The following is a 24789-nucleotide window of genomic DNA, read 5'->3' on the forward strand; positions in this document are numbered from 1 at the left end:
TTGTTATGGAATATAATGACAGTCTCTTTGTTGAGCTTCCCAATAAAGTGTCCCAAGCTCTGGTTCCTTCCTAAATTTAAGGGTCTAGAACCCTTCCCCCTGCCAAGGAATTTGTCTGTGTCCAGTATTTCACTCTGCAAAAATATGTCTTCGTTAATTGTTCAGCACATTAATAAGACAGGGCAAAATGGTCATTAACATACCTTAGGAGACTCATCCTCCTCAAACAAGGCAGGTTCCCATATATCAATGGATCTAGTTGGACTTACTTCATAATCTCTGGTCTTTTCCTCTCCCATATGCTCTATTTTAAGCCTTTTCTGGATCTCATTGAACTCCTCTTCAGAAGGTACACCCTGTTGCTCATATCTCAGAACAATGTCCTGCACATGCTTTCCAACACTTGAGCTGTCAATAAAATTTTCTGCCTCTGTGTCCAAGACTGCTAAGGGGCAAGGTGAGTAATCTATAAATCCTATGTAATTAGATCCCCACTCAGCCAAAACTGCCAAAGCATAATCTTCCCTTAGATCAAAAAGATGTTGAATGTCATTCAGCAAAACATATTCCTGTTTGATAACTTTGTATGTGGGAAATGTTGTTGTGCAATGCAAAGGATCAATATCTTCATCCTCAATGTCAACATTCTCCACTTTAGTGATGTTTTCTGTTTTAAATTTTGCAATGTCCAGCATCTCAGTGCTTTGTAGCTTCTCTTCCTCTTCATGGAACTCCATCTCTATCTCCTCTTTCTCCTGGTCCTCCTCAGCCTGGGAAATCTGCTTTGGAATCTCTTTGCCCTCTGGTGTTGGGAGTACACTCAAGAAAATGATAAGTCCAAGGTCATAATCTACCAACTGGCAATGCATATTACCATGAAATTTGCAAGGCTTTATGATCTTTTGCCAGTCTGGATGAAGGCTTGACCACTTCTTTGCAATACCTGTCCTTGACAAGCTACCTGCTTTGCATATATCAACAAAATGAGCAAGATTGTCAAGCCTGTGATCTCTGATCAATTCTGTATATATCTCTTTCAAGTCACTAATTTGTGTAGAGAAGCCATCCACAAGTGCTTGAAGATCAAAGGCAGCATTAAAAATCTGTTTAACACTTTGAAATCTTGTAAGTTCATTAACTTTGTAAAGAAAAGACATCAGCCTATCATCAGCGGTCTCTTGTATATCCTCTGTATCCATTATGACAATCCACAAATGCTCAGCTGAAAAAGAGAAAAGAGAAGTCTATCAAGACATTAACCACCCTTCTTTATATCAAGTCTACAAACAAATTAAAAGCATAAAATTGCCAAGCAAATTAAGCGCACAAATTAAGCGCAAGCAAAAAAGAATTACATAAAATTGTCACATGCTAAGTTTGTCACTTGCTATGCGAACTGTGAGGGGTTAAGAGAAACTCGGCACTCACTAACTACGCGCACGGAGTGACACTTGGTACGCGATTTCCTATTGCTAGGAAGAGGTCGACGGCTCCCAAAATCGCACACGGGGTGTCACGGTGTGTCGCTTGGAGGGTTGGAGGCTTAATTTCGAAGCCTTGTGAATGACAATAAGCAAAAAAAAACGGGTTGGGTAGGTTCTTTTTATGGCCAAAAACGCCGCCTCGGGGGGTGTGCAAATCGGTTGCCGCCTCGAAGTGTGGTCCAACGGCTAGTATGCGCCTAGGGACTTGCGCAAAGCACCCTATATAAACCTCCTCAGAGCCCAAACTAAGCGCAATTTGAAGGAGGTTCTACCCGGTTCTCGCACTTCCACAACCCAAAATTTCGAGCGCTTTGACCGTCACCCCGTGCGCAATATTCGTAAGTGTGAAGACTTTTCCCCCTTTGTCATTTCGCGTACGGAGTATCAAAGCAATGTGTTCCACTATGTCCACAAGTGTGATCATGTTTACGATGTGTACCGCAATGTGTGCCACTAGTGTGAGGACTGTGCTCCCTTTGTCATTTCGCGTACGGAGTGTCACCACAATGTGTTTACGATGTGTCCCGGAATGTGTGCCACTATGTCCACAAGGAGAAGTTTACCATGCATACAATGTGTGCCTTTGTGTACCGCTTGGCACTCCGTCACCCCGTGCGCGATCATCGAAAGTGTGAGGACATTGGTCCCTTTGTGATTTCGCGTACGGGGTGTCACCGCAATGTGTTCCACTATGTATGGAAATGTGTGCCACTATGTCGAAAAGGAGGAGTTTACTTTGATAAAGTAATAATAAAAATTAAATATACATCGTTTACTTTTTTTACTAATGTTTGTTGTGTAACAATCATTCCTATCCCTTTTGAAGATGGCAAGGACCAAGAAGACTGCAAGGAAGGTTGATAAGCCTCTATCCAAAGATGAAGAAGAAGCTCAGCCTAGCAAAGCTTCAGCTGGTACTTCCAAACCAAAGAAGAGCACATCTCAGAGGAAGGACCCTAAACCAAGCACACCTGACCCTCAACCAAGCAAAAGAAAAACTACACATCAGAGGAAAGCTTCCAAGCCACTGCAGCTTAAGCCTCTCCTTACAAAGAGAAAGTTCAAGCAGGGGGTCAAATGTCTAAGAGAGATAAGGAAGGCCATAAAGGCCATCAATCTTGCAATTCCCAAACTGCCCTTCCAAAGACTATGCAGACAAGTTGCAGAGGAGTACAAGATTGACATGAGGTGGACTAGAACTGCATTGGCATGTATCCAGGAGGCTTCTGAGGACTTTATGATTGAGCTTTTCCAAGATGCCTATATCTGTGCAGCTCATGCCCATAGGGTTACTTTGATGGACAAAGACATGATCACTCTCAGGAGGCTGAGATACAAGTTTTCAAGAATGTTGGATCCTGTCCCTATGCATGATATTAAGGCCTTTAATATTCTCAACATTCCTCCATGGAGGAAGCCCAAGGAGCCTGAAGTAGGAGTAGTTGATATTACTGAAGAAGAGGAAAAGGAAAGGAAAAAGAGAGCAAAGGAAGACAAGGAAATTGCAGAGAGAAAGGAGCTTGACCTCTTGGAACCTCAGCGAGTGCCCCTCTTGAGGAGTGTCAATCCTACTGGTTTTGTTGTCACTCTATTCAGTGAGGAGGATCCTAGGGAGGATTACAATTCACTTGACTCTGAGACCTTGGAAATTCTCAAGGACTGGACCAAGGAGATGAATTCTCCACTCCTTATCACATGCCTCAGGTTGTTTTTGTTTTCGTCTGTATTTTTGTTTATAGCAAGAACTCTTTATATAACAATATCTTGTACCAGGTTAATGATGCATACATATGAGCCAGACCTTCAACAAAAGGTGGAATTTTTAGACCCTTCTATCTCCCACTTTCTCAGGACAGAGACAAATATTAGAGAGCTCACAAAGTGGTTGACTCATGTGGACTTGGAAATCTGTGAAATTTTCTTGATTCCTTATCATGAGAGGTAAGTTTCCTACCTACACCTTGTGAAGAGAATTTACTAATTCATGTGGATGGAGGGTAGTGACAAATGCCAAGCTCCTCTTGGACTTCATATACTGCAATGACAATCAGAATATAGAAGTATAGCATATTTCATATTTGCCAGCTGTATTTTTTCTCATTTTATTGTTCCTAAAACTTGCTTTCTATTGCCTTGTATAGATCAACAGAGAGTGCTATAGTGAGAACCATGTATGGTTGACAAGAGCAAAGATTATCAAGTATATGATTGAAGCAAATGGACAACTGCAAGAGGTATTTAAAGATGATGATGTTGAAGAGAAGGGGAAAGCAAAGCTAGAAAAGGCAAAGGGGAAAGCAAAACTAGAAGAGGAAAAGGGAAGTGAAGAGGAAGAAGAGAGTGGTGAGCAGGAAAAGACAAGTGAAGAGATGGATGATAAGAGAAAGAGGAAGCAGCCCTCAAGCCCTCCTACCAAAGAGCCCACAAGAAAATCTCCCAGGACAAAAGAGCCCGCTGCAAAAGCACCAACCCCATTAAGGAAGTCCCCTAGGGACAGGAAAACTCCTGTCAGAAAACTATTCTAGCTTTTTGTAGCCCACTCTAATTGTAGCCCACTTGTATCATGCTTCCCACTTGTATCCAATTGTCTATTCTATAGCCCACTTGTATCCAATTGTCTATTCTATGTAATTGCAAATATTTGAAATTGAATACATTTTGATCACCTTGTTTTAAGACTCTGTTACAAAATCAAATCATTGAAGTAAAATCATTGATGTTTGGAAAAGTTGCATTTCAATAACAAAATAAAGATCCTTTTAGATCTTTATTTCAATAAGATCCTTGCAGGTCATGTGATACAAAACAAGATCCTTGCAGGTCATGTGATACAAAATAAGATCCTTGCAGGTCATGTGTTACAAAATTGCCTTGAAGGATGTTTAAGGCACCAAATGTACAATGCCATCCAAGATGTCCTTGCACTGTAGCCTCTTTTCATTCCTTTTTGATACCTACAAAAACAGTCCAAGTTAAATAAAGAACCAATAAGAGAACAAGAGACTTTTAGGGATAACAGTTACCTTTCCACCATTTATTTGAAAGCAGAATGTTGTGGGCAGTTCAATTTCATCATTTTGCAGGTCCAATCTCAATTGATGTAAGCTACACATGCCTCTTATCTTTACAATTGACAAATGCTCATTGTTTACCCATATATCAATGTCTTCTATTGGGCTGTCAATGAAGTCCTCCATGTCTTGATCAAGTGGAGTTAGCTGACCACCAACATAGTGCCATCTTCTGTAATAAAATGACATAATGAAGTTTTGTGTCCCTATCATGTATTTGCAAGCAATTGAGCCAGCTTGCACATTACAAGTGATTCCATTCACTGTTTTGGTGTTCCAACCCTCATCCACAAATTCAAGTACATTTGCTGAGTCTAAAGTCTTCACTGAAAACATTGTTCTAGATTTTCTGACTTCAGCATTAGAGAAGAAGTCTACAAAAGCTGTAATGGGCATGAATATATAAATTCTACTCTGTTTGCTTGCTATGTTTGCTTTCAAACACTTTTGAATCTCACAAAACAGTTTGCACCTGTAGCCCTCACTTGTATTTGAGCTAGGGAGTGACCATTCTCCACTTTTGAAATCAGGCAAGTCTAGCTTGGTTGTGGCTCCAAGTTCTCCAGTCCTTCTAGGTGGAACATAATAATGGTCAAAGAAGAATATTCCATTCTCTGCCAGTGAACCCTTAGTCCTTCCCTTGTATATTTCTTCACCAATTGATCCATGACACACATCCAAAATATTTATAACGCATTCTATTGGCTGCCATTCCATAATGTTTGAAGGATACAAATCTGTACAACAAATAACCTTATACAACATGCATTACAAATAAGGATTTAAGTTAAGAGACTTACAGTTTGTTCTATGTAATGGCAAAGCAGAACTCTCTGAGTCAATATGCAAATCTTTATGCATGTACACATGCTGCACCAGCACCTCTTTGATTGATTTTTTGTTGTCGCCAAAGCTGAAATCTTTAACAATACCCTTCCATCCCGCCAAGAAAGAGTTTTTGGTGGAAGACTTTATTCTCTTGTTCTGTTGCATCAGTATCCACGTTCCTTTGTGTATAGTTATTGGAATCCATTCTCCATTTTGATCAGTCGTGTTGTAAGTGACAATGGCTTCAATGGAAGTTCTTGGTCGTTTTCATCGTGATGAAGATTCCATGGTGAAAAAAGAAATGAGCAGAGAAGTTTAGCCTGAGTTCAAGAGAAGAATAAGCAGAATGTGCAAAAAACGGTTCAAATCTGGAAAAGATCATGAGATAGAATCCAAACGTTGTTTTATGATGTCGACGTGCAAAATGAAAACAATATAATATGAGAAGTACGTCTTTCTAAAAGCGACAGCTATTGAATGCCTTTGCACTTTTACTTGTTTACATTGCTATTTACCAACTCAAAGTTGCGGTAAAGATAGAATATTTGCTTTTTTTGTGAGTTTTCAAAAATAGAGGTTCCGTAACGGAAGCTCTTCAACCATTGGTTGAGACCACTCTCTCTCTACACGCTAAAAGGCACAAAAATGACCTCAAAATTCCCCTAATGGGACTTCTCCTGTTGAAAGCTTGATTAGACCTATTGTATCCAAGAACAAAGATTAGACACACTCCTCCTATGCCTGAGAAATCATCACCCTCTTGCATTTTTGCATTGAGTGAATTGACACCCTGTGCTTGCATGCTATGGACTTCATCAGCTAATGGTGAATGCAAAGCATGGAAAGGCCATGATCCAGCGAGGGCCACCTTCAATTTCTTGATCGACGACACCTTCTTTTGCTCCCCCCATTGACACAGATGATCAAAACTATGAATGTTGGCATCAAAATGACCATACTCTTCCAATACATGTGGGAATTTGCCTCTTACATCCTTCTGCCATCTCCTTTGCTTCGATGACACATATTTACGGGCCTTTTGCGACTTTCTTTGCAAAAAAGTGACCATGGTTCGTATCTTTTCCATACCAATTTTTTGCCCCACCAAATCGCTGCCTGAAACATTTCAAAATACAATTTCATAATCAATATCCAAATATAGTTTCATAATTAAGGCCAGTACTAGTTTTTATGTAAACATGATGCCCTACCTATGTCTTCTCGATGGCTTTGAAGCTGATAGGAGGAGTGCCGATGGAGGCAACAGTCACAAATCCACCCGGTGCAGTAGAGACAGACATTTCAAAACTCTAGCTAATTCTGCATGCACCTTCTGTACCTTTTGGATGTGCCTCAATTACGTACTTGCAGCTTGTTGAATGGGGGCTCCCCTCACATCTCGAAATTGTACCCCTTAGCTTCCCTTCAAGAGGACCCCAGCAGAAATCAATAATCGCCCTTCATACTCTTTGCTCTTCTAGCTTCCCAAGCTTCCCTCCTCTGTACTACCAGCATATCACACAAGAAGCTTGTTGGCCCCATTCTGACCGAGCTGGGCAATCTCACAAGGGCCTAGATCCACATAAGACTTTCTCTATATAGTCAAAAAGTTAAATAATTCTTACTTCATATAGACTTTCCCTATATTTTCAAATAAGTAATCAGTGTTAGGGTCAATATTTATGATTATCCAAGAAATCAAACCATCATTAATGATTGAATTGTATCCGCATTGAGCACAAACACAAACCTAACATGTCATTAGAATCATAAGTCTTCAAAAACAAGAAGTTAACTGCATCCATAAACATAACATGTCTTTTGTTGCAACAAAAATCTGCAAAGTACTAAGAGAAAGAAGTTGAACATATTTTGCACTCAAAGGAGTGCAACCCTTCACTACTATCTTCTTCATGTCTATGAGCCATGATGAGATAAGTTTAATCATTGTATGGCTATTAGGACTCTTTGAATCCTTGCAAAAGCTATAAAAAGTCTTGTCTTCCTTCTTCAAATGCACATAAGTCTCTCAGAGTGAAAAGTACATATCATGTAGACTCTTTTTTTGCATGTAGACCAGCACGATGGTTTCCATATCTTGCTCATTATAAGAATGCACCTATGCCAACAAATATACGATTTTTATAATATGGAGTTTTAATTATAGCGATATTACGTGTGCAAAAAGAAAAGAAACCACACGTTAATACATTTTACGTACATTCAATATCTCATCACCATCGTTTTTTGCACTGTTTACAGGCTTGCATGCAACCTAGTGTCAAAATTAGAGCCTAGTCATAATATGTTCAAACTTATTCATTGCAAATATAGATCTTGTACCTTTTCTTTGAAGACAAGGTTTTGCAGTATGATCAAGCTCGCAAAGAGACTTTATTTTCTCAGTCATCTATCCCAAAAAAATATGAACTATGAAGTGGAAACAACAACGTAATTTATCTTCTACCTAATACATAAAAGGATAAGCACATAACCGTATGTCTACCTTCCTCTTACCATAGGTGTTTCTTGCACAAGATATTTCTTGAAATAAGACAATCCAAGACTCCTTCTATGTGACTATGCAACCAAAGACATTAAAACGTAACATTCTAAATAATCTCAAACATTTCTAGCATAACTCTAAGTAAAAATACCTCATCCCATTCAAGGACTTCGTCCAATGAGGGAGGATCTTTATTTTCTTGGACCCTCTTAGATTGACCACTGTGTAAAATTTACATATAGGACAATGGTAAATCACCATCCAATGCATCCACATCCTGTAAGTCCAAATTTACACAACTTTCCACAGCATGAAATAAGTTTGTGCTTAAGAGCATACAGGATGACACATGTCTTCTTTGTAACTTTGAAGGCCATCAAAGCTCTTCATTTCCATTAATAATTTGTCAGTCTAAACCATAAGAAAGACAAATTACTTGAAAGAATACTGCAAATAATATATAAAGAAACAAAAGTGAGTAGAACCTACCTCTAATAGGCCATCAAAGAGTGTGTACTCATACTTTCCTTTATCAAGATACTCATGCTATTTAGAAGAAAAAAGATAACTTTTTATTTACATACACTAAACTAAAAGTGAAAAACTAGCTTGCAATAGTACCTCAATATTAACAGCAATTCCTTGTTTCCTCTCAATATCTTCACGTAATGTTATGTCACCCAACTACAGTGATTAAAAAAGTCACCCAACTACAGTGATTAATGTAATGTAATGTCACCCAACAACAGTGATTACATTACCACGTAATGTAATGTCACCCAACTACAGTGATTAAAAAAGACTCAATTAAATTCACCACGCTTGCCAAAAAACACGCTCGTATTTAAATCAGAGTGATTACCTCTTGTTGAAACAGCACATTGTTTTCTTCCTCTTTGAGATTGACATTGTTCTCTTCCCTTGACAAAACTTCATGTTTAAGCAAGAACATCAGTAAGTCCAATCTACCTAGAACTAAATAAGATAGTTACAAAGAGATTATTGAATTTGCCTTAGTTTTTATGTACTTTTGCTTTGATTTCTTTGCATCCACCACCCACTTGTATATGTCTTTGACATGCCACTTATAGGTAGCCCCACAAAACTCCATTCGCTTGATCTGGAATAATTTTTATGGATTATTTCCATAATATCATATTTTTCGTTTTGATTATGACATAAGTCAGAGGGCAAAGAGACATTATGGAACCATCGATGCATAGTGCAATAATTATCACGCATTATGGCATGATACTGAGGTGGGAACTTCTTTTCTAGAAGCTCTTTCCCATAAATCTTCATTGGATCTCTATCTTTTTCTTTTGGTGGACAAAAAGTATCATCATATGGTGGAGCTCTAACACTTGAAGTATCAAAACTCGACGGTATCCCTAAACAAGTTTATTTATAAAGATCATTGTGTCTCTATGAAGAAATCATATCAAATTTAGAGAAAGCATCAGTGAAATTTACCATCTTCATCTATATGGGAATCAACATGACCCGATGACACTATGACATTGAAACTTCTTTGATTTTCTGCTCAAAAAATTGCAAAAATAAAACCCATCTAAATCTTAGAAGAGTTTACATAATAGATCCTTTATACCAAAATGTGCAAGTATTATAATAACTATGTACCTTGCTTTTGTGCACTCTTTTCTTTTGATACCATGGCCTCTAAGAACTCCAACATTTGTGGGTTATTCACCATAGCTTCAAAGTTCTCCCAGGTGATTCCAGCCATGGTGAAGATATACAATGAAACAACCCACAGAATTGTTAGGTTTAATGGCCATGTGGCCGATCGCCCATCACTAACTGCTACTAACCGTAAGTGTACAGCTATACACTTGTGTGAGTCACTAACACTAATTACGATGTGTATTGTGCCTTAGTGCATAAGATAAAGAAGAAAGAAAGGGGCACACAATATGTGATGGCTCTCCCCCTCCAACCTGTGTGTGGCTATGGTGGTGTGTGTGTGTGTGATTCATACTTCCGTTGTGCTCATGGCTCCTCCCCTTCATATGGTATCAGAGCCATATCATTCCCAAATTGTTTTCACGCATGCGCACTTTCAAGAGTGCAAACAGGGTTCCAATTTTGGCATCGGCAAATTCAGCTTTCCGAGAGCGTTTCTAGGAGGCGTGCTTGGAAGCGTGACAAAGAGAAGGGCAAGGTTAAAGGCAAAGATCATGATGATAAAGAGGAGAAGCCAAAGAGCTTGGTTAAGATTGAAGAACTAAACATAGTTCAAGATGACAGTGATGCGAAAGACATTAATATGTCTTTTACGATGCACAGGAAACTCTATCTTTGCAAAGTTCTATGCCAGCTGGTCTCCTTGTTAGTAGTGAAGTATCTCATACATGGAATCTTGATTCCGGTGCTTCGTTGCATGTCACACCTCATAGGCAGCTGGTCTCCTTGTTAGTAGTGAAGTATCTCATACATGGAATCTTGATTCCGGTGCTTCGTTGCATGTCACACCTCATAGGCATTGGTTTACTAATACGAGGAAACCATTGGCTCTGTTACACTTGGTGACAGTTACTCTTGCATTGTTGGCATAGGTGATATTGCCATGGTTATGGAAAATGGGGTGAAGTTTATCATCCATAATATGCGTCATGTTCCAGCCTTGACATGCAATCTGATTTTGGTTGGAGGTCTTGATGATTTGGGTTACAAAGTCACTTTTCATCAGCAGTCTTGGCGTGTTGCGAAGGGTCCTCTTATTATAGCCCATGCTTCTAAAGTTGGTTCACTTTATCCTCTTTATGTATCTGATAAAAACAGTGTTCTTTTTGTAACCGAGCTGCCAACCATTGCTTTGTGGCATAGCCGGTTAGGACGTATTTCAAAGAAGGGAATGGAGACACTCTCTCGTTTGGGCTACTTACCATCTTTGTCATTTTTTTATTTTCCCTTTTGTGAGCACTGTCAATATCGGAAGCAAACACGGACATGTCGTACACATTCTTTTGACAAAGAAAGAAAACCCTTAGAGCTTGTGCACAGTGATTTATGTGGACCTATGCCTTCTAAATACCATGGTGGTGTGTCCTATTATGTTACATTCATTGATGATGTAACATGGCATGTTTGGGTTTATACCATAAAGTCTAAAGATGAGACATTTTATTGCTTCAAGAAGTTCTTATCTAGCGTTGAAACTCATTCTGAATATAAGTTGAAAGCTTTGCCCTCAGAAAATGGTGGAGAATATGTCTTCAAAGAGTTTACAGACTTCTGTTCAAGTAGGGGAATTAAGCGTGAGTTTACAGCTCCTTATATCCCTGTACAAAATGGTGTTGCAGAACAAATGAATAGGACCATCCAAGAGCGGATTATATCTACGCTATCACACTCTAATTTACCGCAAGCGTTTCGGGCTGAATCATTATAGACAGCTGTGTAGTTGATCAATAGATCACCACATGCTTCATTGCAGTTTCATGTACCTTTGAAGTTATGGTCTAGACATAAATTGTCTTATGGAAAACTCTACACATTTGGCTGTGAAGCTTATGCACATGTACCCAAGGAGTTGCGTCTTAAGCTAGATCCTAAGTCCAAGAAATGCATCTTCATTGGATTTGGTGTAGATGGTCAATTTGGCTATCATTTATGGGATCCGAAAAGTCAATCAGTGATCCGTAGCAGTGATGTTGTCTTTAACGAGACTAATATGCACAGCCAGTGAAAGAGGTTGAATTCCAGAAAGTGACATTTTTCGATGTATCAACTCCTATCTAGACAGGTCCCGAGCCAATTACTACACATGCTAGTATGAGTTCTAATAAGTTGTAGAGATCTCAAAGAGTCTCACAATCGTCAAGGACATTGCTAACTTGAAAACCAAGTTGAAAAGTCAATTTGACATGAAAGATTTGGGTGAAGCCAATCACATTTTGGGTATGCACATTACTCATGACCATAAGAAGAGGTTGTTGTACCTTTCTCAAAAAGAGTATGTACACAAGGTTCTTGATCGTTTCAACATGCAAAAGGGGAAGGCTTTGAGTACTCCATTGCTTGCATATTTGAAACTTAGTTAGAACGACTGTCCCAAATCTGTTGAGGAAAAAATTATGATGGCTAAGGTTCCTTATGCTTCAGCTTGTGGTAGTCTCATATATGCCATGGTGGCTACAAGACCTGACATTGCACATGCAGTGGGAGGTGTCAGCAGATCTATGTCTAACCCTGGTAAAAAGAATTGGGATGTTGTCAAGTCGATTCTCAGATACTTGAGTGGCACTACAGATAGACAATTATGCAATGGTCGTGGAGAGTCATCCATTCAAGGTTTTGTAGACAGTGATTATGCGGGTTGTGTTGATAGTTGTAAATCAATAACAGGTTGGATTTATACATTTGCTGGTTTGCTATTTCTTGGAGATCCGCTCTTCAAGATTGTACATCCATTTCTACAACAAAGGCAGAGTATGTTGCATTGAGTGAAGCATGCAAAGAAGCTATTTGGCTTGCTCGCCTAGTGAAAGATCTTGGATTGGAGCAGTGTACACCAGTTCTTCATTGTGACAATCAGAGTGCTATTGCCTTGGCTAACAATCTAGTGCTTCATTCCAAAACAAAACACATTGATGTGCGTTATCACTTCAGTGTCGTGAATGCCTGGCAAACAAGAGCCTTGATTTAGTGAAGATTCCTACATCAAAAAACACAGCAGATGCACTCACTAAAAGTCTCTCCAGCCATCAGTTTCAACATTGTTGTGAGTTGAAAGGCATTGGGTGAGGAGTGGTTCTCTTCCATTCTTATGGTCTTCCACATTGGCCATCAAGTGGGAGAATGTTAGGTTTAATGGCCATGTGATCGACCACCCACCATCATTAACTGCTACTAACCCTAAGTTTACAGCTACAGACTTGTGTGATGGCGCCACTAACACTAAGTACAATTTGTGTTGTTTCTTAGTGCATAAGATAAAGAGGAAATAAAGGGGGCACACAGTATGTGACGGCTCTCCCCTTCCAACCACTGTGTGGCTATGGTGGTGTGTGTGTGAGTGTGTGTGTGCAATTCGTATTACTCTTCTGCTGTGCTCCCGGCTCCTCCCCTTCAAGAATGATTGTCCACCCTCTTTGAAGCATGTAATTTTACACTGAGCAGGGTGGTCCCCTGTGTGATCATCATTAGTATTGCACGAGTTGTAAACCTTTTGGAGGTCAACGTGGTACATGATCTAGGAATAGACTCGAAAGGATGGTTATAACATATGTCAATTCCATCAACATTAGGAGAAATATGAACCTTGCATGGGCGTTGTAAGGAATCCTAATTTTTAGGGATTAAGGCTAATGTCGTGTGGGGTTAAGGGGGCAAGGTCATTGAAGAAGTTAGTTTTGAGTAGGCTTTTCTAACCTTTTTTTTAGACAAATGTAGGATGTGGACCTAAGGGGTTACTTTCTCTCTCTAGCTTTTTTAAAGTGAAGGAAGCATAGGGGTGTGACCACATCAGCAAAAACGTGGGTCACTAAGAGTCAAAATTTGACTTTTTTTTTTTAAAAATCATTTTTACTTATTTTTTACTTAAAACTCCCTCCCAACATATATACATATCTAAAAATCATATATATCCAAAAATCATTTTTTGACCCATTTTTTAACCCACAAGCTTAGAAAGTCCATTTTTTCAAAAATATTTTCCCCCAAAAAGTAAAAAACACTTTGTTCTCTCCTCCTCCTCCCTCCTCTCTCCTCTCTCCCTCTCCTCTCCCTCCCTGCCCCTACCTTCCTCCTCCTCCCCAATCTCTCCCTCCCATCTTCCTCAATCTCCCTACCCCTCCCCCTCTATCTTTTCATCATTTGCTTCCTCACGCAACAGCTTCAATGGTGCTCACGAACATCACAAATGGTTTGCTTCCACCACCACGTACTCCGCACACCAAAAGCATACATATTTGCTTACTCACGGCGTTTGCACCGAAGACCGCTAGTGAGGGTGATCAAAGGCCATCACAGGAACGTCGTGCCGCTCGTGAGACCAATGTTGACATTTGGGTGGATGGACATTTTTACCCTTACGATCCTATAAGCCGCTTCCATCCATCCTTTAATAGCCTTTTGGCATCTCTTCAATTTCTTGGGAGGAGAGAAGCGGTTGTGTATGGGTGCTGAAGGAGTATGAGTGGAAATGCGACGCGAGAGAGAGTGCGAGAAGAAGAGCACGACGATATGGTGAACTCGCTCTACTATAATGTATAGAGCATAGTGAGTTCTTATTAGGTTTTTACAAAAGAATATGTGTGCATACCTGGCGGCCCGCCCACTTACCTGGTCGACCACATTGGGCTTTATACCCCAACAACCTCCCACTTAAAGTCCAATGTGGTACTTTAAGTGTGAGAGAAGCTACTATACAAGCTAATATACAAGAGATGTAGAGAAGTGATGTACTACCCTACACCTAACTGCTTGCGAAAGTGTGCAAAGCTCTCTGAGGGAAGTCCTTTTGTAAGTAGATCAACAGGATTTTCTGTGGTGTGAACTTTGACAAGCTGAATTTGCTTATCCTCGAGCATTTCCTTGATGAAATGATACTTCACATCCACATGCTTTGTCTTTGAGTGATAAACTGGATTGCAAGCCAGTTGTATAGCACTCTGACTATCACAATATAACACGGGCATCTCTTCTTTGATTCCCAAATCTGTTACTAGTCGATTAAGCCAAATTGATTCTTTGCATGCCTCTGATGCTGCAACATATTCAGCCTCTGTTGTAGACTGAGTAACACAATCTTGTAATCTAGAACGCCATGATACTGCTCCACCAGCCAATGTAAAGACATACCCTGACGTAGACCTTCGATTGTCTAAGTCACCTGCATAATCTGAGTCTGTAAAACCCTTTACACTTAGCTCCTGACTCCCATAGCATATACGCATTCTCTTTGTAGCTTTCAGGTATCTCAATATTCCTTTCACTGCCTCCCAATGTTTCTTGCCTGGGTTTGACATGTATCGACTTACTACTCCCACTGCAAATGCAATGTCTGGGCGAGTAGCAATCATTGCATACATCAAACTACCCACTGCAGAAGCATATGGAATCTTATCCATTTCAGCCTGTTCTTCCTCAGACACAGGACAATCTTGTTTGCTAAGTTTCACACATGGTGGCAATGGAACACTCAATGCCTTTCCCTTCTCCATATTGAAACGTTGCAAAACCTTTTCAATATACTCTGTTTGAGATAACCAAATCAACTTCTTTGATCTGTCTCTCTCAATGTGCATACCAAGTATATGACTTGCCTCACCCATGTCTTTCATGTCAAACGATTTTGCCATCTTTGACTTCAAAGCTGAAATTTCTTCCAAGTGCTTTCTAGCAATCAACATGTCATCCACATACAAAATAAGGATCAGCCAACTACCATCCTTAGCCTTCTTTGTATATAGACAGTGATCGAACTCATTGCGTTTGTAGCCTTGAGAAAGCATAAACTTGTGGAATTTATGGTACCATGCCCTCAGTGATTGTTTTAAGCCATAAAGACTCTCTAACAACTGGCATACCAAATCTTCCTTTCCTTTTTCAACAAACCCTTATGGCTGCTGCATGTAAATTTCCACATCTAAATCACCATGCAAAAACGTTGTCTTGACATCCATTTGGTGCAACACCAAATCTAATATGGCAACCAATGCAAGAAAGCATCTCAATGTAGTCATCTTGACCACCGGAGAGAAGACTTCATCAAAGTCAATGCCTTGTTCTTGCTTAAAGCCCTTGGCAACAAACCTTGCTTTGTACTTTGGCTGACTATCATGAGCGGTGATCTTATACCTGTAAACCCATTTATAGGGTAGAGCCTTTTTGCTCCGTGGTAATTTAACTAGCTTCCATGTCTGGTTTTTATGCAGAGCTGTCATCTCTGACTGCATGGCCAATTGCCAATTCCCGGAGTCCTTCATTTGCACTGCTTCCTTGTAACATGAAGGCTTATTGCAATCAGTCAACATGACATAGTTCATAGATGGAAAAAACCGATCAGGAGGTCGCGTGATGCGTCCAGATCTACGCAAAATAGGTGGCTCAGGCTCAGCCACAACTTGTGGTTCCAATATATTATGTCCTTGCTCCTCTTGAGCCCTGACATTTTGTCTTGCACGTGCAGGTTCATCTTCTTGGAAGACAACTCTTCTAATCTCCTCAACCCTCTGTGGTTTAGAATGATATTTGGATTCATTAAAGTGAACATCATTGCTGCGGATAACCTTTCTAGATTCGGGATCCCAAAGTCTGTACCCCATCTCACCAGAATTACCATAGCCTAGAAAGATGCACTTTCTACTCTTTGGCTCAAGTTTGTTCCTAAATTCGTTTGGAACATGAGTATATGCCTCACAGCCAAAGACTTTGAGATGCTTGTATGAGGGCATTTTGCATGACCATACCATCTCTGGCACTGAATCCTTCTGCAAAACCTTGCTTGGACATCTATTTATAAGATGAACAGTTGTTGATACAGCTTCAGCCCAAAACCCATTTGGCAGCTGTGCATTAGACAACATACTTCTAACCTTCTCTTGTATGGTCCTATTCATCCTCTCAGCAACACCATTTTGAGGAGGATTGTAAGGAGCAGTAAGTTCACGTTTTATACCTTTTGACTCACAAAAGTCCTGAAAGCCCTTTGAAACATACTCTCCACCATTGTTAGTGGGTAAGCATTTAAGCTTCTTGCCACTCTGATTCTCCACAAGTGTCACAAACGTTTTGAAAACACTAAACGCTTCATCCTTGTGCTTGAGAAAGTAAACCCATACTTTCCTCGAGTAATCATCTATAAATGTCATACAGTAAGAAGCTCCCCCTAGAGATAGGTTAGGCATAGGTCCACACAAATCACTCTGAACGAGTGCCGACTATGTATCTCTTCTACTGCTTCTATGCTTATGTGGCTGTTGTGTTTGCTTACCATACAGACAATGTTCACAGAATTCAAAATCATTAAATGAAAAGCAAGGCAAATAACCAGAACGAGACAAGATTTCCATTACCTTCTTGGACATATGTCCTAACCGGCTATGCCACAAAGAAACGTTCGGCTGCTCAGTTACATTGATTACATTTTTAGAGACATTTGATACATAAATCATGTAAAGTCCTCCAGACTTTACTCCATGTGCTACTGTCATCGAACCCTTGGATATCTTCCACATGTTTTGTCCAAAAGTGGTGACGTAGCCAGCATCATCAAGTAAACCTGTGCTGATCAAGCTCTTTGTAATTGCGGGAACATGTCTCACATTCTTCAGCGTGAAAGAAGAGCCATTCTGAAACTTCAATTGAACATCTCCAACACCTAAGATCTCACATGTCTGCCCATTGCCTAGCCGAACATGATCTTTAGTGGTCACATAAGAGGTAAACCACTCCTTGTTTGGAGACACATGAAGTGATGCCCCTGAGTCTATAATCCAATCACTCAGTGCATTTCCATGAGATGCTGTAAGAAGAGCTAAGTCCATTGTATTCTTCAAGAAGTAGATGTCTCCTGACACTAGACTGTCATCCTCTGCAACAGTGTTTGTCACATTTATTTCTTGAATCTTCACTGAGGACTTGTTCTTCTCACCATGGTCTTCAGCTTTCTCTTTGCCTTTTTCTACTTTCCATTCTCTGCAGTCTCTTTTCATATGACCCTTCTTGCCACAATGGTAGCATTCTATGTCACTCTTGCCTTTAGCACTGCGGGACTTGCTACGAGACTGATTCCTCTTTCCACCTTTGTACTTTTCTTTGGTCCTTCCCCTGACAACTAAGGCTGTTCCTTTGCCTTTGTCCATTGTCTTTCTATTGGTTTCTTCAGTAAGCAGACTTCCTTCTACACCTGCTATGTTCAAACCATCTGGAGGTGCAGAATTACTCAAAGTTGTGTGAAAAGTGTCCCAACTTTCCGGCAATGTGATCAACCGGGACATAGCTCTAACAGGTTCATCAAACTTGACACCTTGAGCTCACAACTGACTGTAGATGGTGTTGAATTCATTCAGATGATTGGACATAGGTGTCCCTTCTTTCATCTTCAAGTCAACAAGCTTCTTAAGCCAGTATACCTGTGAAGCTGCACTCTGCTTCTTATAAAGATCACTCAGCTTTGTCCATGCTTCATAAGCCGACATCTCGTCTGCTACATTGAAGTAAACGCTTTCTGCCAAAGTCAGCATAATGGTAGAAAGTGCCAATTCATCCATTTCGCTCCATTCACCTTCATCCATATCTTGTGGTCTTATCCCCTTGAGCTTTATAGGTTTTATCTGCTTCTTTTGTACCAACATGTGCCAAATCTGCTTCTTCCACAATGGGATATGGTTCCATCCAGCTTCTTGATATTGTAAAGAGCAGTGTCCTGTGATCGAGCCATCGCTATGCTTCACAGTAGTTTACTTTCCTGGGAAAAATTCGGCAGAGTTTCCCCTATAAACTGACCTCTGAACCAATATCAACCTGTCAAATGAACCAAGAAAGCTTCAGATTCTGCATAAATTTCGGCAGAGTCTCCTTTGTAAAATGGCTCTGGTGTACTCAAAAAACAGCTTAAAAAACACTGTCTCTCTGACACTGTAAGCTGCGGGTAAACCTGTCCTGCACCTGTACTATCTCTCACTGTCCTATCATCACTGTCCTGTAAGCATAGACTGCGACAATGCCTCAACGGCAATAAAGCAAAGATGCAATCCCAACTGTCTAACTCACAGTCAATACATCCTAGCTGCCTATCTAAGGGTGCTCGAGGGATCGCTCCAAGACCTGTATCACCGAAAGGATCTCAACATTCGAGAATCCCCCAACTCAATAAAACCTCACTCGACCCTCAACAAAGGCTGCAGTGAATCTGACAATACATAGACTTTCCCCAAAATCATACATCCACAAATTTCCCACTATATGCTGTAACCGTTGCGGCGGTTGTTTGCTGCGTGACTCACAACCAGCAAATCCTCAACAGACATACATCATCTCTGACAATACATCCCATGTAGAAGTACCTGCAATGTCAGGATGAAATCTGGAATATCAAGCAGCAAACACAAGCTACCTGATAAACTAGTGGATGTCGCCTACAGTCTGTGTGTAGATGCGCCCGTGTCGTATGTGACACGCCTCCAAGAACTGTGAGCCGTCCTTCAATTTGTAGACAGCCACAAATCAACACTCTGGGAGTGACGATATCCTCAGCACCTGCAGTCGTAGGCCGAAACCCCAAATTTGCAGAGTCGGATCTGCACCCGCTGAGACCATGTAGTCGAAAATGGCATGTGCAGAACTTTGTCGAAGCCGAATGGTGTCCCTGTCTTCGCCTGTCGAATCTCACTCCAATCTGGGCAGGTGACTCTGGCTACCTGCAAATGCTGCCCCGAGCCTCGATCTGAGCTCTGATACTAGTTGAAGGAGTACGAGCGAAAGTACGACACGAGAGAGAGTGCGAGAAGAAGAGCACGACGAGATGGTGAACTCGCTCTACTGTAATGTATAGAGCATAGTGAGTTCTTATTAGGTTTTTACAAAAGAATATGTGTACATACCTGGCGGCCCGCCCACTTACCTGGTCGACCACATTGGGCTTTATACCCCAACAGGTGCAGGTGCTTCTTTGCATATGTGGATGCACGAATGTCAAGCTCTTCACCTCAAGACAACGGCATTACAAGAGAGTGTTGCCTCTTTGGAGAGGGTGGTTGAAACACTTGAACAACAAATACAAGAAAAGGAGTCCCACATTAAGAAGCTTGCCAACACCATCACATACTTGAAAGCCTAACACCCCTTGGTGCCAGGGAACACAAACGCACGTATTCATCCATTGAAACTCTTGCACATTCGGGAGGAGCACGCAAACGACGAGTGACAGCCACAAGGTGATTTGGTCTTTACTTGCATGATGCATTCTTACTTCACACTATTTTCTAACATTTATTTTTATTGGTTGCTAGAAACTTCATCCAGGAGGCATGCGGTGGAACAAGCCAAGATGATCGAGTCAACCTTCTCACTAGTTGTCTCAATACCCAGGATGTGATTTCTATCTTACAATCACCTATAGGTAAGCACATTAAGGATGTAGTCACCAAGGACCTTATGCATAAATTGAGAAATGTAGTTAGTGATGATGACGTGCAACAAGCTTGTGATGAGGCTGGAATCAGCACCAAAGCCTATCAGGCTATTTTCCAACTCCTAAAGGATGCCCTCAAAGAGCATGGCATTGTGGAAAACCTATTTCCCATTCCTCACAAGGTCAATCTTGCAAACAAGGCCACAAACGAAGATGTGTTCTCCCACATTGGGACATACCTGCACATTCAGGTCACAAACGAAGATGTTTTCTCCTGCATTGGGACATACCTGCACATTCAAGCCACAAACGAAGATGTGTTCGCCCGCATTGGGACAAACCTACACATTCAGGACACAATGCAAACTTCTCTTTATGCTTCGTACGCAACAAAGACAAGGGGAGAAGTTAAGAAACAATCCATAAGATCTTCGGAGGAGGGCTTCCCTTACACAATGTGGAACAATATTTTGGTGGACCTTAGAAGACTTCAACAAGCCATGCTTAGATTTTACGAGTTATCTGAAGAAGGTGATACACTTTACTTTTTTCTTTGGTATTGTTCTTATTATAGACTTTGAAGTTTAAGGTCTTGGTACAATTTATTTTGTAGTGCTTGGCACAAAGGTCGCTTTTGTGTTGAAACCTGATGAGTGTCAAATAGCGAAAGGCCGAAGGTTAGAGAGGCTAAGTGTCGCTCTAATGAACCACGCCCTTTTGCAAACCAAGCGAAGGAATTCAGTCGAGCCATCTCCCACCCCGTCTTTTAGCGTGCAATCAGAGAAAGACATTTGGTGGTTGGGTACTATTGAGGTGCCCAAAGAGGCCAATGGAGTACTTTCATGGATTTTTGAGAGAACTCCATGGATCACAAAAGTAATACACTCCCAAATTGCAGGTCAGAAGTTGGAGGTTGAGGGTTTTGGTAGTTATGATGTGGAGTGGCACTTAGGTGGGGACTTGAAGACCATAAAGTGTTTGCTTGGCTGCAAATAAGGGGCTTCTTCTCTCATGCCTTGTCCATTTTGCACTCGAGGGTACAAACCTAATGGACAAAAATTGCATAAAAGAACTGCAAAGGTCGGTTCCATGCTTCCATGGCAAGGCAATGGAGAACAAGGGTTAGATTGTCGTGATGTTAGAGATGAAGGTAGAGAATGGGAAGCGTCTATTATGAGATGTCCCATGATCAATGCCCCAGACCATGATCAAAAGGACCACGATTGGAATCCAATCTTTCCATTTCCTCTATCGAATGTACATTTTTGTACATTACACGCATTCATGCGCATTTTTGATAAGCTATTGAAGCTCCAGATTGACTATGCTTTCACAATGAAACCATTGGAAAAGTCCCAGGAAGCGATCGAAAGAGTGGAGGTAATCTTGAATTCCATTGGCTGTCACGGTGGAAATGTGTCTATCATTGCTGCAAAGAACACAAGGGAGGCCCATGAAATTTCTCAACAAGTGTCAATGAGTGGACAAAAAGTCAGACACTTCTTTGAAAAAAGTTTCCTAAGGAAAGCCAAGTCAATATGTTGCTCAAAACAGCTCCAACCAGCAGTCACGTAACCTTTGGGAGCTTTGGAAGGAGTTATGATAATCTACTACTGACAATGATTCAAATGGCGAGCTTGCAAACAAGCGCAAGCAAGTTTGGGCAAATTTTGATAAAATGGTCAAGCTTATGGGCCTTAACAGCACAATAGAAGAACAACGCCAATCATTTGAAGAAGCCTTGGCGGATTTTACCAAGGTCTTCACCCTTTCTTGGGGTGAAAATAACATCACACATTACATGGTAAGCCATGTTACGTGGTGAATTTATTACAAGGGATTGTTTTTATTAAATAATGTGGATCGTTTACTCATGTGAACAGCATATCTTGTTTTCACATGGTGCATTTTTTTATGCACAAGTATGATCGCTTGAAATTTTTAGCAGTCAAGGCATGGAGAAGTCCCATTATTGAGGAAGGGGAGTGTACTTCAAAAATACTCGACATGGTGGTGGAATGGTGCAATCCAATTTAATGGAGGAGATGTTCAACTGGTTTTTTCGCACAACATTTGCTCGTAAGCTCACAATGGAACGTGCGCAACAATCCAAGATTGCTATTGAAGTGCTGAAATGGAGTCGTCAAGAGCATAGCAACAAGTGGCAAATGTCGCAAGGTCCCGCCAAGCATGTTGCATGGCGGCGATGCATAGTGCGACAAGGATCAAAGTGGATTCTACGCGAGTCACTACACGTGAACGCAAGGTCCAACTCTTAACGACATGTTCATTTAAAAAATAATAGTTTTATTTTCAAATTAGTGTGAACTGGGCCTTTTTTAAATGGGTCCTTATAAATATTGCATGCTCTCATAAACCACTCATTTCTTAAGTACAGGTGAGCTCTTACTATACGAAATGGCGTGCACCAAACAAACCGTGAAAGAGCATCCGCCTGCCAACAAAAACACCCTCCAAGGATGTGAGAAGCCGGCATGGCTTAAAGGCACAAGAAAACAGCCACGAACACTTGGCCGTTCTAGGAACTCTTCTGGTAGTGGGCATGGTAGTAGGGCACCACAGTCATCGAGGGCTGTTGAATCTCCACGTCCACAAGAACAAACACCTAGAAAAAGAATGGAGCAATGTATCCAACGTTGGAGATAAGAAGAGGCCCAGCAAACAACAGAGTCGGATAAGGAGGAGCCGTCGCACCACCAATCACAAGCAGGACCATCCAGGACTTGGATGGTCCATACAGACACTGAATCAGAGAGTGAGCCACCATGGCTGCGAGCTGATATACCGCGCACACACCGGGTGCCCGTTGGGGGGAAGACACTACCTCGAGGCCAGGGAGCTCTCCCGATAACACAAGATGGGGAGCCAAGGGAAGAGGATAAATCAGAAGAGGCTACAGATCCAACCCCTAAGCATGTAAACAGGCGCAAGTCAAAGTTTTTCAAGAAGCCTAAACGCCACCAGCCAGCAAATGTGCAAGTGCCCCCAAGACAACCACAGCGGCGCTGAAAAATAGCAACGGCATTCACAAAAATCCACCACTACCAGAAGACTACAGAGCTTTTGATTCAACGCGTCCCCTTTGCTCGCACAGTGAAGGAGGTGCTTCAAAGCTATGGAAATCGGTATAGAATGCAAGCAATAGTGCTAGAGGCTATTCAAGAAGCTGCAGATGCCCACATCATTTCGGTGTTGGAAGATACCAACCTATGTGCCATTCATGCAAAGTGAGTGACAATACAACCAAAAGATATACAGCTTGCACGTCGATTGCGACAAGACTTCGAGCATTAGCCGAAGTTACCCCTCTTTTTGTATTGTACACCCTTATCTTTGTAATGAGATGACTTTGCAATGACAATATGATCAGCAATTGTGTCTATTGTGTCTATTATCCATGTGTGGCCCTTGTGGCCACCCTTTTTTTTGTAATTTCAAGTTCTGTTTACCCATAGGATATCAAAAAAGTTAACATATTGTGAAACCAAGTGTCTATGCAACATTAAATTAGGTTTTTCAAATGTCTAATGTAATTGGGCCTTTTGGTGCAGGGATGTATTAGGTAGTGAAAAGAAGTGGTTTCTCTAAAGTAATGAATTGCTTTCAGTTAATTTATGTTTTTAAAGTATCCTAGGGGGTAGAGAAGCCTACCAGGTGCCAAAAAAAGGGTGGCCACAAGGGCGCGCAAATGGCCCATCCATCAATTTTGGATGGCCCATTTGTGCGCCCTTGTGGCCACCCTTTTTTTGGCACTTGGTAGGCGTCTCTACCCCCCAAGATACTTAAAAAACATAAATTTACTGAAAGCAATTGGTTTTGCATCATTACTTTAGATAGAGCCATGTGGCCACCCTCTTTTTGGCAATTTCAAGCTTTGACTAGCCCATAGGATATCAAAAAAGTTAACACATTGTGAAACCAAGTGTCTATGCAGCATTAACTTAGATTTTTCAAATGTCCAATGTAATTGGGCCTTTTGGTGCAGGGGTGTATTAGGTAGAGCTAAAGCACGTGATAGTGTGCTTGAAAACTTAAATTTAGAGTTGATTTCACCTTTTCTAGTGTCCTTGAGTGCAAACATATGCTCCATATGCCAAGAAAAGGGTGGCTACAAGGCTCCATCTAAAGTAATGATGCAAAACCAATTTCTTTCAATAATTAATTTATGTTTTTTAAGTATCTTGGGGGTTAGAGAAGGCTACCAGGTGTCAAAAAAAGGGTGGCCACAAGGGCGCACAAATGGGCCATCCAAAACTTGGATGGCCCATTTGCGCGAGTTTTGGATGGCCCATTTGCACGCCCTTGTGGCCACCCTTTTTTTGGCACCTGGTAGGCTTCTCTACCCCCCCAGGATACTTAAAAAACATAAATTAATTGAAAGCAATTGGTTTTGCATCATCACTTTAGAGAAACCGCTTCTTCTCACTCAAATGTGTTTTATACTTTTCCCAGTATCATGTGCATCCAACTTCCGCTGTGTTGCTACTTCAAGCAAACAAGACACAGCTTGTTGAAACATATCACCAATTACAACAGTTTTCAAGATTGACCAATCACATTTAGAAGAATGTTCAAGATAGTGAGACAATTCGGAATATTTTTTATTACTTCCAAAAAGGTGAGTTTACATCATGTATCTGAGGAGTTCATAATTTTCTTGACCGTTTCCTGGCGCCTATCTTGCGCGTAAGGAAACTCCCCAGTTAAGAGGGACTGCACTATGGCCTTTGGGTCAGTTGAGACAATGGAAGCATGTATCCCTATCTGGGCAAGCACTTT

At 41.0% G+C, this 24789-nt stretch overlaps 1 pseudogene; it reads left to right on the plus strand.

Annotated features, from left to right (window-relative positions):
- The first annotated feature begins 22737 nt into the window (after window positions 1–22737).
- On the plus strand, window positions 22738–23304 carry LOC147441230 (histone H3-like; annotated as a pseudogene).
- The last annotated feature ends 1485 nt before the right edge of the window (window positions 23305–24789 follow it).

This window comes from Adiantum capillus-veneris, chromosome 15 (assembly GCF_014529385.1).
Source record: "Adiantum capillus-veneris isolate H3 chromosome 15, ASM1452938v2, whole genome shotgun sequence".
NCBI classification, from domain to species: domain Eukaryota; kingdom Viridiplantae; phylum Streptophyta; class Polypodiopsida; order Polypodiales; family Pteridaceae; genus Adiantum; species Adiantum capillus-veneris.